Here is a 15801-nt window from a genome sequence, read left to right on the forward strand (position 1 = left end):
TGGTATTTATAATACCATTTTATGTTTCTGCTTCGTGCGTGCACTGTGAGAAAGCAGTGGGGCGATGCTCCTCAGCCCACATGGAGGAGCCGCTCCTGCTTGGGTGGCTGTCTCTGGCTAACAGGGAATTCTTATCACAACCGATTACAATTGATTAAGTAAGAGTTGCCATTAGAACTCTCCCTCAGGGTGTGATGGGCTGCTGAGAGAGTTTTATAAGGTGTATTCAGACTTGCTGACTCCTCATCTGCATGCAATGCACACAGAAGCATACCAGAAACAAACACTACCGCTGAAGGAAGTGACCCGATTAGGGCCACCCAGGTCCCTCTCGACCTCCTCTTATGAAAAGTTGAAGACGTAGTAGAGAATACAAGCAAAACTAGTTTATTCACTAAATACACTGCAGTGGAGTCCAATCTGACCAGCCTCCTATGATGGCAGACGAGGGACTGCCTCTAACAAGCGTAAAGTTACATTATGTATGTTGCGGAGCTCACAAAGACCCGCCTACTATGGAAAAACACTGGTAGCTGTCGTAATACAATGGGGGTACAGAACAGAAGTTTCCATTCCACAGCCTGGTACAAGTTATCTACTATCCAAAGTCATCTGGCTTATCCTCCCCTCTAGGCAGGTGGGTGAAGGCCTCTATGTTACAGAAAAGACATGCGTTAATGAGCAAGATTCAGCATTGGAGAAACGAAACTCGCCAAGAACCATTTCTCGTAAATGAGTAAGTAACAGTTTCGATTCAGATACAAAATGGCGCCTTCTAGATCTAAAATGGCGGCACAGTTGTCAACCTAACAGACGTAACAACTGCATTTACTAAATGCATACACATACATTGTGCATATATAGGGCCATATGTATCAAGCAAATACGCCTGTCTCCGTCGCTAGCCAACAGAGTTGCACTTATAAAGATGGTCATTTTGCCTGAGTTTCTATATATGTTCATTAATTTTCCTATAAGGTTACCCAAAGCATTTTTAAGTGTACAAAAATCATATATGATAACACTGGCTTAGGCAGGAAAGTAACCCAGAATTAGCTAGAGCACACTAACCAAACCCTATGAACATGGGGGGATCTGGGTTCCAGATATGTTTAATTAATGCGTATGTGTGTAGGCCCACTTTGCACACTATGGGTACTCTCTTACTCCCTATTCCTGCACATAGCCATAGAGCATGATGACACACATCCTATACCGGTTAGCGCTATCCTGTTGAATGAGGGAGGAAATATCACTCAAATGGAAATTAATACGCTCGATAGCACTACGAGGGCCAGGCGGACACTGCGTCTTTGGACATGCAAATTGCCACTCTATGCATCAGCACTTCCGCTGCTCTGGCATACAGATCTATCTGTCACATGTGAACTCGGGTCGCTTGGTATTCTCAAGGACTTGGGACTGGAAACATTAGGGGACATGTATCCGGAGGGGCCGTTCATATCGATAAACACGCTATCTCAAAAGCAACAACTTACCCCCTTCAGATATTTATCTGTCATAGACTTAAAGAGGCAGTAGGGGCACAGTTTCCAGTTTTCACAAGCCCCACTTACACCAGAGGCATTACAGATGATACCAAGCAATAACTAATGTAAGAGTCTCATAACCCGACTGTATACTGTCTCCAAGAAGGAGAATACAGTAGACTCGCCCAAAGCTTTGAACAGATAGAATACAACAGTGGCGGCTGGTGACCTTTAAAAGTGGTGAGCTGTAATCCTTGGCTCGAATTTCATTGAGCAAACCTGACTTCTTGAAGGGTTTGGGGGTTCACTCGCACTCGCTTGCACTCAGTCTTACTCTCTCCCTCATTCTCACTTATTCTCATTCACTTACTTTCAATCGCTCTTGCACTTACTTTTACTTGTTCTTAATCACTCAGTCTCACTTATTCTGACCCACTCAGGCTCATTTATTCTCTCTCGCTCCCACTCATTCTGATTCACTCAATCTCAATTAGCCTTATTTAGGCTTACTCATAGTCACTCAGTCTCCTGACTTATTTGGTCTCACTGACGTACTCAGTCGCACTCATTGATTCATAAATCTCATTCTCATTCTGACTCCTTCCCAGCCACTAAGCCTTATTCACACCGACTCAGTCAGTGTGACTGATTGCAACACTGACTCACTCATTCTCTGACCCATCTGTTTCACTCCAATTCACTCAGTGTCAAACAGAGTAACACTCAGTTAACTTATTGTCATTCTCCCTCACTCACTTGCATTCATTCTCACTCATTTAATTCCCTCCTTCAATCTGTGTCTTCCACTTTCATTCACACACACATAGACACACAGGTAATGCTCACACATACACATGTTTTGTCTCACAGACAATTGCACAAAACAGGGAGAGAGAGGTCATAGGGAAAAGGAGATTAAAGACCTACTTCAAGTTCACTTCCCCAACAACATAGTATGAATAACATAAAAGAACCTGTGATGTCTATCAGCCAAATGTATTGGCCAAACTGGCATGTGATACACTATGTCAGTGGGTGCTACAGTCACCATGGAACAAACTTCTAAAGAATGAAAGAGGGCATGCGTCACATGTGTGAGGAACACAAACTCAAATATCTAAAACTTATTCAGAAACTGGTCAACAAAATCCAGAACATCTTCTTATTGATAACCATCAAACAAACCAAGTGATCAGTCATATCATTTGGCCGTCCACACTGTGACCAGGCCGATCCTTAGATCATCTAGACCCCATGTCACACAGTAAGTTGATAATACTGGATACGGTCCACAGTACGCTATGAACCACCAATTGTTGAACAGTCCATGATGGTTGAAGAAAAGTGGTGAAAACACAGTGCAACCTAACAAGAAAGTGGTGAGTTTAAAATAGGGTGATATGTCTAAACAACTCTTTAATGGAAACAAGGCACATCCCCTAATTAAAAGAACAGGAACAGTGCAAACCACAGTATGGAACAAATGACTGTCGCTAATAGGGCCAACATGTTTCTGCCTACCGGGCAAAGCGTCCCTTGGCTTTCATCAGGGCCACTGCTCTTAAATGTTGCTACTGTAACAAGTGTGTGAGAGAAAATATTTTTATATGTATTACACCCACCTAATCTGTGAGAAAGAAAAAATAAGCGTAGCAACGATACAACCTGTACCTACAGTTATGTACTCATCCTCCTTGTCACATGGATACTCAACGGTATCCGAAATGACAGGGGACTGGACCTCACCTCACCTGGACCGTGCTCAGGTATACGAGGCCCGCACTGTCCGTCGGTGTCACCAAACTTTCCTGAGGCTTGGGGGAGGCTCTATTGTCTCACAGACACACATTTTCACCCATACGCACAAAACATTTAAAAGCTTTCTTACTTACCATGCACCAACACTTATTCTTCGCAAATTTAGCAATGACCCAAATAAGTCTCAGGCCCAGGACCTCAAACATTCTTAAGATCGCTTTACAGCTGTAACACAGCATTGTTATATTTCTGAAGTTACCTGAAGACGCTATAGGAATTTGAGGGTTATTGAATTTGTCAGTTAGAGGAATTAAGGAGCCACTGAATTTTACATCAGAGCAGGTACTGTGTCTAAATATTAGATTGTGGCCCTTGAAATTGTCATCATTGTGTAATGGCCAGCATGTGCAATTTGATTTCCTGGAGTTCATTATGTGGTGGGACCCCTTTTGAACGGACTTTGCTGCCTGCACCAGGACGCTTGAGGAGCGCGGCGGTCCTGCTGCCTAGCTGACCCTTTGCCACCACTTAGCCTACGACTCGCCGGCAGCGCGTCGCTTGTTGGGAGGCTGTACCGAGGTTTCCAGGAGGAGCGCGGGGACAGGCGAGTAAACCAGCGGGGCTGCGAGCACAGGCAGGGGACTCCAGTGTCCAGGAGCCCCTGCGCGCCCAATCAGCAACACCTGGGCTGCTCTCCCCGCTGGCCACGCCCCCCCGCCAACGGAGCTAAAAGTGGGCTTTGCCTTAGAGCCTGTGGGACCCCTTTTGAACGGACTATGCTGCCTGCACCAGGACGCTTGAGGAGCGCGGCGGTCCTGCTGCCTAGCTGACCCTTTGCCACCACTTAGCCTACGACTCGCCGGACCCGCTTCGCGGGTCCCGCAGCGCGTCGCTTGTTGGGAGGCTGTACCGAGGTTTCCAGGAGGAGCGCGGGGACAGGCGAGTAAACCAGCGGGGCTGCGAGCACAGGCAGGGGACTCCAGTGTCCAGGAGCCCCTGCGCGCCCAATCAGCAACACCTGGGCTGCTCTCCCCGCTGGCCACGCCCCCCCGCCTATCACCCAATGAACGCATAGCTGTTAAGTCATAAGGAGCGCAGTATCACCGCTTCGCGGGAGCGAGCGGGAGCGACCGGGAGAAGCCCGGGACAAGGGCGGGGCCGTCTGTGGCCGTCCGTGGACTGTAGTGGACGGGCGGGCAACCCCTCTGACAACTGTATTAAAGGTGAGCATTTATTAAGGACACAAAAATGGGCGACAGCGAGAACTTTGATGTAGAAAACAATATTGCCGAGACTTCAGTCTCCCTAATTACTTCCTTTGAGTCAATGATAGACTCCGCTTTTAATGAAATAGTTGAGACCGAGAGAAGGTTCTCTATGGGTTCTTTTTCTACTAATAACAAAACGACCCTCACAATTAGCTCCAGCTGTACCAATGGAGATGCACATATAAACCCAGAAATAATTGTGGTAAAACCATCACATCCCTTTGCTGACGTGCCCATTATTCTGGATGATGAAAATACTGTCACCTACATAGCACAAGTTTCTGCCTCTTCAACATCAGTGGCAGTAACGCCAAAGTCAACACTGACAGCGACATCCCCGGTATCCCCTCAGATAGAGAGTGTTCCTACAATTGTAACTGCTTTGCAGGATGATGTCATTAATGTGGACACCATTGACTCTAGTAGTAACACGCAGGGCAGGGAGAAACGCAAAAGAGGCACATCCAAACAAAGTGCGAATAAAAGAAAACAGCCTGTATTCCACAGAAACCAACCAACACCACAAAGTTTGTGGAATAAAAATAAATTATCAGGGGTATATACCTCCTCGACCGAGGATAAAGAGGATAAAGACTCCGCATACTTGGCTAGCTTTTCTGATGTATCCATTAATAACCTATGTGGGAATTCTAAAACTACTTGGACTCAAACTACTATAATGGGTGATAATTATAATCTTTCCAAACAGAACGGAAATATGATAGAAACCATAGTTGATACTATTTTTAAACGGATTGAAAAACAAATGATCAGTCAGTTTAATAATGTTTTTAAAAGACTGGATAGATTGGATAACCTGGTTAAAACTGGTGAAACAAAAAGGAAAGGGTCAATCATCTTGGACCAAGTTAGAGCAGATCGCCTTTTGAAGGAATTGGAAACTGCAAACAATATATTGTCATCACAAAAACAGGTTCACATCAGTACCGCGGGAGGGGCATTAAGCAATTTTGTTTCTGCTTCTCCTTTGACGGAGCAATCATCAGTTCAACCAACAACCACTAAAAAGGGGCTAGCTATGAGTGAGTTTAATACATCTACGAAACCAACCCCTATACCTGCCCCTAGGAAAGTTGTTACTCCACTGACTTCCAACTCTTCTGTTACAAGCAACAATAATGGCCCAACCAATTTAAGTGCAGCTCCAAAATCCACTGCTGCTAACAACAACGTGGGTAATGGCCCCCAAGGGTCTATTAAATCTTCTAAACATCAAGGACCTGCATTACATCTGCCACCGGACGCCTGTCCATTTGTTCTGGTTCTAGCAGGTGTCCCGCCATTGAGAGAGGATCAGGGGGAATTGTGGGTGCAATTGAGGAATAAGAGCATAGACTGGTTAACCAAACACAAAGGTGTTGGTTTTGGTATTTCTAGAGAAATTATATCTGCGCGTAGGGTATCGTGGGTTGGCCCCTTACTCAAGGACAAGGAAGGTGACTGCGTAGTTCTGAACTTTAATAATCCTGGGACAGTAAGAAACCTCCTAAACAGAAATTGTAACTATTCAACCATCTCAACTGTTGCAACTATGTTACCCTTGAGCTATTTTTATAGACAATCGGCCTCACAACCTCGCCCACCTCCTATGCAATTCCCTGTGCCATTAATGCACCCACAACCAGCACCATTTATGCACTTTCAACCATCATCTGTGCATTTTCGTCCACCACCTATGCAATTTCACCAACCTTATCTTCCATTACAAATGTACAATAGATATGCACCACTTTCGGATCTGGATATGCAAGATTGACCACCTTCGACTACCTTTGTCGATTCTTCTCCGGAACCCGAGATCCCGATCGTCCCAGAAAACTCGCCTCAAAGAACCTTGAGCAAACCACTTCAGACCCTTGTTCACTTGCCTTTGGACTCAGTTCTGTCTATTGTCAGTTGGAATATAGCAGGTTTAAATTCGAAATTGAAAATTTCAGAGTGGTATAAGTGGGTTGATAATAACTGTGATATATTGTTGCTACAAGAAACATGGAGTACAAAGTCACCAACAATTGAGGGTTTCTGCTGTCACAATCTTAAGGCTTTGCCGTCTCCCATGGGTCGACCTAGTGGGGGACTATCTATTTGGTCCAAGATAAAACATGGGGTGCAAACTAAGTTGATCCCAACACCAGGTATCTGTTGTTTTATGGCTATCAAGTACATTAACAGACTGAAATTATGTATTATTAATTTTTATAACAATGATTTTGTAAGCCGCCCAAATGGCAATTTTATATTATTGTTTAATTTTATAGATGAAATTTTGGGGGGACAAAAGCATGGATCTTTCAATGGTATTTGCATCGGAGGGGATTTTAATGCACACTTGTATCGCCACAGCCCAATATGTAAGAATGGGGCAGAATTGAAAGATTTTATAGCCTATTATGATTTAGTTAACACTATGGAATTTGCAGGTACAAGTATAAATAATGTAACAACCCCCACTTTCATAGGTCAGGGCTGTGCTTCTACGATTGATTATATTTTCACATGCCCTGAGTTAAGCAAAATAATTTTAAAAGCTGAAGTCGTCTGCTCCGCATACAGTGATCACTATCCGCTTAAAATTAGTATACACAATCCTCAGACCTCAAGGGTTGCAGTGAAACCAGATGTAGGTCCCTTACATCTAGCATTATCAACTGATAGATTGAGACTAGCATGGAAGGGAGCTGACAATAAAGGGATACTATCCAGAGTAATTAAAAAATACCCTGAGACAGTTGAGACTTGCCTATCGTATATAAGTCCCAGCAATGAGGTGGTTGGCGCTTTTGGGGATCTATGCAGGGCAATTAAAATTGAATCCTCCAAACCTGCCAGGCAGAACACCTCCCAGGGACCCCGTTGGTTTGATACTTCTTGTTCTAAGGCCAACAGGGATTTGAGGGCTGCTCTCAATACAAACCCGAGGGACCCCCAACTTGTGAGAGTATTAAGATTACAATATAAAAGGGTCTTACGTATTAGATCTGAAGCTCTTGTAATCAACCACTGGGAATTACTTACGCGCACCGCCAAATTGAAGGACTCAATGGGTTTTTGGAAAGAAGTCAAGTCACTAAGATCTTTTGGTTCTAACATCAACCAACTTAATAGTAATATAACTGGCCAGGCGTGGGTAGAGCATTTCTCCCAAATCTATGCCATATTAACTACCCCTTCAAATACTGTCTCTCTATCCCTTAGCAATGAACCCTTGACCTTCTCACTACTTGAGGTCGAGGATGCTATCATTGATAGTGCTAGTAATAAAGCCCCAGGTCCTGATGGTCTTTCCATTGACCAAATAAAATCAGAAATTAATTTCTGGGCCCCTCTTTTATGCAACCTTTTTAATAACCTAAATGACAGCTCAATTCCCGAATCCTGGTCGAACAGTGTGATTGTGCCTATATTTAAGAAAGGCGATAGGTCGGACCCCGCCTGCTATCGCCCGATCTCACTGATCGACAACACGCTAAAGGTTCTGGGAAGAGTAATCTTCACACGGATAAGGGATTGGGCTGAAGATAACAATATTCTTCATTGTAGCCAATTGGGTTTTAGAAGTAAGGTGGGTACTACAGAACAATGTTTAAATCTAAACCTGATTATGGCTAAATACATTATTGTTAAAAAATCTCCTCTTTATTTGGGTTTTATGGATTTGAGTTCTGCGTTTGATTTTGTTAATCGTTCTAGGTTGTGGTCACTTTTGCTTGATTATGGTTTGGACGATTCACTGGTGTATTTCCTTTCTTATCTACATAGGGACTTAAAAGCACGAGTACGAATCAATAATGATGGTGATTTGTCTGATGATATCCCTATCAGCAGAGGAGTCAGACAGGGCTGCGTACTCGCTCCACTGCTTTTTATTTTATATATTAACAGGTTAAGCAACACTTTGAGTGAGATTAGTAAGGATGTTCCCATAATAAACGGTTCCCCCATCACTACTTTACTTTATGCGGATGACGCTGTATTGATGGGGCGTACACCGAATGCATTACGTATTTTACTCTCTGGTTTTGTTACCTTTATGTCCGATCTTGGCTTAAATACAAATTTTAAAAAATCTTTTATAATGAACTGCAGGCCACAGAAATATAACATTGCATCCATTAAATCGGGTAATAACATTTTAAAATGCACCAGCACTTTTCCTTATTTAGGGTTGTTATTTTCCAACTCAGGCTTATGGCAGCAACATGCTGCCTTTGCAAGCAACAAAATTGGCAAATCAATTAACTCGATCCTATCTCTTCGCCAACCGAAATTAGCTGATGTTGTCACCCCTCTCCTTACCATCTACCGTACCCAATGTCGACCAACTGGGACTTACGGTGCAGAAGTATGGGGATATTGCAACAGCTCGGCCCTTCAGGTGGCGGAAAATAGATTCTGTAGGAGGGTGTTAGGGGGAGTCCCTTGTGCTCCCACTCTGATATGTCATAATGAATTGAGGTTGCCATACATTGCCGATTTTATAAAGTCAAGGCCTGCCCTATTTTGGATTAAAATCTGGTTAAACCCAGCAGCAACATTGACTCGTAGTATTATATCTGATTGTTTGTCTAGTGACAGATCTCAACACATACCCTGGCTAAAAGCAGTCAAAACCAGTCTACAACAGGTGGGATTAGGATCCTTATTTAGTTCCCCTGACCTAATCGTTCCCGCCCACAAAAACAGTATTAAACAGGCACTTATGGAGGTATATACTGAGGAAAGGATGAGATCAGAATCTAGTAAACCAGTGGTCAAGAAATATTTGCGCATTTGTGACCTAGATGTTGATAATTCTAATAATCTTATTAGATATTTGACAATGCCGATAGGTAGATGGAATCGGAGTCTTTTATTCAGGTTCCGGGAGGGAAGCTTAGTCTATTTGCTTAGCTTCCCCATTGGCTACAATAATAATTTAGAAGAACTGGATTGTCCCTGTTCCTTAGGTGGACGACAAAACCTATTGCATTATTTCTTCTTTTGTGGCCACTACAAATTGTATACCTATCAATATTTAAGACCAATCTTACGCAAATATAACCTACGTGAATCTGTTCCTGCTCTGCATTTTTTGCAAATGATGCTTATGGATGATGTTATTTATTCTGTCAGTTGTTTCATAAAAGCCTGCGTAAAATCGAGGGCAACTATGGAAAATAGATAATGGATAATAGCACTATGATGGTTCATGTACTTGAGTACCAGCTTATTAACATTGAATGTCTGTAAGAGACACTTTTATAGTGGGTAACTGTGGACATTGATGGATTTATATTCCTTAGAATTACGCACTATGCACTTTTTGTACTTCATATTGTGCACTTTAAGTCATCTTGCTGCTTAACCTAATTGGATCATTGTTTATAATTTTGTAAGTATCGTTTTTAAATGTCTTTTTTAATGTATTTTTCATTCTGTATGTACTTTTATGGATGTATCAAATCCGAATAAAGATCATTTGAATTGAATTGGTGTGCCATCAGCTGAAAGTGGCTACAAATACTGTTACTGTGCCAGACTGCGCCAATGGACCATGGGAATATTTTGTCAATTACCCATCTCCAAAAAGAATAACTTTTGCAACAGCCATAAATTAATAAACTTGGTCAAAGAGAGGTGTCGTCACTTGGATGAATTCTTCTGTGTGTGATTTACAGCCGCCAGTTCTGGGCACAGAAAACCAGCACGATTTACAAAAAGAGAAATGCATAAAGTGCCCAAGTCCAGAAACATCCCCTCCAAAATCAGGCTTTCCTTTTACAAAGCAGAAGTCAAGTACCAGTCTCAATGTTGTTGCCAATTTAAACCAGAAACCTAGCTGCCTAAATTTGGCTCAAAAGACATACGTTTAAGCTTTTAATGTAACTTTAACTGAAACTGAGGAAAAGCAGGTGATGTAATATTGCGCCAAGTCTCTACATTTTAATCTCCCTTTAATGTCTCCTCGCATTAAGAGGCAGAGTGTTTCCAGCAGTGCTTTCAGTTCAGAGTTACAAATCTGATAAAAAACACAGAACATGCGTGTTGTTTAACACAAAGCACTCAAGATTTGTCCTTTCACAAAATGACAACATGTCCTGCAAACGGAACCCCAAAGAGCTTCTGCCATTATTTTGCATTGTAATCCACAATCAGTCGTGGATATGTCCACAAATATTTAATTTCTGGGCACAGGTAACTCAGACAATATCAGAGATGATTCTAGAGCAAGTAGAATGCACTTCGCATATGTGCTTTTGAGGACTACTCAACAACTGCAACCGATTAACCGTAAACTAGCAGCCATTTGTATCCTACTAGCTAAAAGGAGGGTATCCATGAACTGGGGGAAGATCCTAAGATTGCACAGAGGCTGTGGGATATTGCCTTCTGTAGGGATCAATTGGAGATATATGCGGAGGAACTCCCGCAGGCATCATGGCTAAAGGACATATGGACCACCTTCAGACACACCTGTTCAGGTGACTCCTGAATGTCTTTGCCTTGTATGAATAGGAATATATGCCTGCAGATAATATGTGCTTTTTTTATAGGTTGTTGATGCGACATGCACAAGGCATGTACTACTTGTTGGTAATGATGACACTGACATTGCACTGTTGTATGTTATTATGAAAATCAATAAGTAAACTATATTTTTTTTAAATAGATGAGTCTTGTGTCATGCAAATACTTTAAATTCAAAAGTTCAAATTTAGGAATATGAAAAGCACATGACCAGCGCTGAACCTAGGCCAATTGATTGCTGTAGGAAGCAGAGATTAGGTCTAGAAAACTGTGATTTTGATGTCAAGTTCTCATCAGCTCAAAAGACACAAATAAAGGTCTGCATGAGGCCTGCATCCAGCATTTATTGTTAACCATATTAGATACCACACAAAGACTTACTTAGTTATAGAATAGTCACCACAGTACGGATACAAGCATTAATTGCAGTAACTTGGTTAGTAAGGGCAAAAAAGAAAATTCTGCCATCCTTCCTTCAGCTCAAAGAAACAAGCTTTCAAAATTTCACTAGCCAAGACTGAAGCCTAGCAAGAAGCTTTAAAACACTTTTTAAAGTAAAGGCTGATGTGTTTCTGTAGTTTTCCCACACAACTTGGAATCCCTGTTTGTGTGGAAACTTCTGTTTCTGTCCAAAATCCGTAACTTTTGTATTTTTTTCTTCATTTTGTCTACGCTTTTCAGTTTTTCCTTTTATTTTCGTCTGCTTGTTGCATGCCATTTTGTGGTCCTAAGTTCAACAAGCTGCACTGTATTACATTCAGAACCATAAAATGTATCCCACATTCCTCAGGTCTGCACTGTCTTGAAAATAGGGACAATGTTGCCACAAAAGATGCAACCTGTTGGATGAGTCCTGACAAAAGTACCATTGACACTCCACAACCAGTTTGCTTGATGGAAGTCAGGGTGGTACCCTCCTCTTGCTTCCTTCAAATCTCCTTTCCCCAATTGGGACCACAGGTCAAAGTGAGTAAAGATATTCTGGGGCATGAAGGAGGAGATGATGTGGTGCAGAAGCATCAAGAGGCTGTCTGTGTGGATAGAGGTGGTGGAACTCAGCAGGACTTCCTGTATGGAGTGAAGGGAATACTTGTGGAGCCAGTTGAATGAAGAGCAAGGACACCAGTCTTGAGCCACTTGCAGGTGTCTGAGTCTCATCAGAGCGCAGAGTGTGTTGTTTCAAAGAGCAAACATCCCTTGAAAAGGTGCTGTGAGTTATGGAATCATGAATAACAATGAGAGGTAGTGAGGGCATCAAATACCCATTCAGAGGGCCACGGACATGCAGAGGCTACTGGGCCCAGCCTATTATGGATCCTAAGCATTGGGCCAAATACCCTTTCTGCATTTGGCTTTCAGTAATTGCAGTGGAAAAGCAGTCAAAGGCTTCCTGGTGGGGGTATGGGGGAGTGTATATACAGGTAGATGAGCATGACTCATGCCGCTGCACCATTAGCAGCGAGCCCTCCGGGGCACCACAGGCCCAATTCCAGTCTTAACCTCTCCAGCGGTATTGAAGTGTTCAACAAAGTCCTCTCCATGGGCATTCCTGAGTCCAGATCCTGTGTGGCGAAGATGGGCCATGCGCAGTTCATATGGAAGCCCCCAAACAGGCGCAGGTCCTCTCATTCAAGCTGCACAGCTGGCATGTCTAGCAATTAGAGCTGCTCCTGCTCAGCCAACATGATTCAAGTCACTCTCCAACTACTGGGGATTCGAGGGATTCTCTGGCTTTTGACTGGAGCTCGGGCGAGGGTGTGACATATTTGGAGACATCCTGAGATCCTCTGGAAAGCATTCAGATGAGGTTGGCAGGCTCAGCCGGTCTATCAGGGCAGTAATTTCCCAGTTCCGGCCACACCCAGGACACTTGCCACAGGAGTACGGTAGGCCCTCCTGGCATGCAGGGTTGCATTCTTACTCACAGTCAGACACAGACCCTTCCAGTTCAATTGTCCTCACTACGGTTGCCCCTCCTGTTGTACGGGGTTGCCAATCTCAGTGGGCACAAGTCTCACATACCTGGCCTAAATAAGTTTGCCGGTGGCCCCTTCTGGCTTACAGGGTTACCACAGCCCGTTGTTGCAGGCCTGATGCTTCACACATGTCCCTCAGCACACGCTGAGGACACAGCGGCCCTCTCCTGGCATACGTTCCTGCACACAGGCAACAACCCAATTAGTGCAAAACAATTCTCCTCACACCTCACTCAGGGAGTCCTCTTCATAGGGCTCCCCCATTGGTACTTGCTCCCTCCGATACTCTTCTCTTCCTCACAGGGCACACTGGTCTGGTGCTGGATGCTCCAGGGTGGGTGATCTTGGTTTTCTCTGGGTGATGTCCACTCACTCAGGAGGGAGACTAGGATGCTTTGGTCCCCAGCCCTTGTAACAGGCAGAAGTCTTGCAGCACTTAGCTTTCTCACACAGCTTTTCTGGCTTAATGGCAGATGACAGTTTTGGTCTCAACCTTCCCTTTGTATAGTCCATTTGCAGACATCACAATGTAGTTTAGAGGCTGTGAAGTTTTAAGTTGTGGTTCTGCTTCTTTTGAAATGGACACTCCTCCTTTTCTTCTTTCCTCACAAAAGGATGTCTGAAGCTGATTCTCCTTCAACACAAATCATGGGACTGTGCAGTGTTCATACCTGGATGTCAGCCACAGTAATGTGTGCATCAAAGAATAATCCAAGACCCCCAGCCCTACTCTTTATGATTCCCTTAATCACCCTCAGCCCCTTGCTGAGATGTGGTTAGGCCCCTTCCTTGTGATCTACCACGGAATCAAAGAGCAGTCTTTTGACGTGTGAGGGGAGTCTCTTCCTCCTTCCCTCCAGTGTGTGTCCCATCCAGCTCACAGGAATGCAGTAGTACAACAATCTGTCTGGGGGTATTCCTCACCTCCTCATGTCTTCACCAGGCAGTCCTAGCTCCCCAAAATGGAACCCACTGTCCTCCATGTAATGTACAATTGCAGGCACACTTACTAAGAGTACATTCACAGGACACTTACTGTCCAGCACTGTTACCACCATGCATTGTACCATTACAAGTGTACATGCAGGCAGCACATACATCCAGTGTGTGCACACTGTTCAGCACTGATGCTTTTCTGTACTGTACCAGGGTGTACTACCCGCAAGCACACACTGCCAGCACAAACACCCTCACTATGTGTGTGCCGCACAACCCTTCATGTATTATAATTCTGACAAAAACAAATAAACTCAGCATATGCATTTATTGCACGGGCACTAAACAGCACTACATCTCTCACATAATGTATTCTCATCAGGCATCTTTACACTCAGTTCGTGCACTAAACACTCAGATACTGCACAGTATTGCTCTATGGCTGGACTGTACCCTTCCCAGGCACAGATATATCCTGGGCAGAGTGACTACTCCTTAGCTACACAGCATTCCACGTCTACCTGATGTAGGCCATAGGTGAGTTAGGCACACAGCAGGCAAACTTTTAAAAAGGTGAATACGCCTGTAGGACTCAGTCCTGTGATACAGGGTAAAAACACACTGTTTCTTTAATACTGACCACTACACTGTATGCTGCCACCACTGCACTTGTGCTGCTTAATTTCTTGTGAAGAGGGTAGCCTTATACCGCTATAAGGGTAGCGGTTTCTGCATCACTCTCAGACCAACAAGACCGCAATCCAGGTGACAAGCCTATGTCAAGGCACATATGCTGCCTTGAGAGCTGACCTGCAAGGGTGGGCACTGACAACAGGTGGGGGCATTGTGTTTAGCAATTACTTACAATTTAAAAGCAGCTGATGCAGAGTTCCTTGTGTGTTCAGATTACAGGCAGCAATGAAAATGTCAAGATAACTCTTGTGATTAATGTTCCTGCTAGAGGGAGGGCTATGAGTTTTGTCTAGTGGCAGTTTTGACTTGCCACAAAGGAGCTCAAATGGTTAATATGCCTGCTACAAAGATCAGATCTGTATTTAGAGTGGATAGCTGAGTGGATTAGAAAAGCCAATATTTACCAGTGCTTTAAGACAAATGAAATGTATGCAGGAGAGGGACTATGGAGAGATGAGGGGGCCCCTTTTGCCAGGGGGTAGTCAGGGAATCTGAGGAGGAGGTCATGGAGAAGACACTAAAAAAGGATTGTCGCACCAGGCGCCACCAGTGCGAAAGCTGGCCTTGACTCATGTCTCTTACCATTCAGAGGACTTTTCCGTCCCAACAGAGGTATGATAATTGAAAGTCTGCCTAAAAGTACGATGAAGATCCACCTTCATGTGTGCCTTCAAGGACACTGCAAAGAGCCTCACTGACAGACTGATTACGGGAGGAGAGGCAACCATGGGTTACAGAGGAAAGAAAGATATGGAAATAATTAGATGGTACTATTTCTTGCATAGCCACAACAATGTTTAGGCAAAAGCTAAACTTAAAGATCCAAAATGCTAAATAAACATTTGAGATGCTATGCTATTTCCCAAAAATGTAACTGAACAGTCAGTCATTGTGTTGGTTCCAGAATATGCATAGCAGATTGAGTGTGATGCACCGTGTACACACAAAGCAACATACTGGTACACGTCATCAGCTTCAAGAAATATAGGCTTGTGGATTACTGAACCATCTAACAGCAGTTCTCTACAAGTAAGAGTTTAATATTGTGTTGATCACTGGTTAACCTGACACCCCTAAATATGATTTTCCGTACAATCATAAAGACTCCATGGAGCCTATTCACAAATTGTGGTAACTATTTACAAACTGCAT

This window comes from Lissotriton helveticus, chromosome 9 (assembly GCF_964261635.1).
Source record: "Lissotriton helveticus chromosome 9, aLisHel1.1, whole genome shotgun sequence".
In the NCBI taxonomy this organism is placed as follows: Eukaryota; Metazoa; Chordata; class Amphibia; order Caudata; family Salamandridae; genus Lissotriton; species Lissotriton helveticus.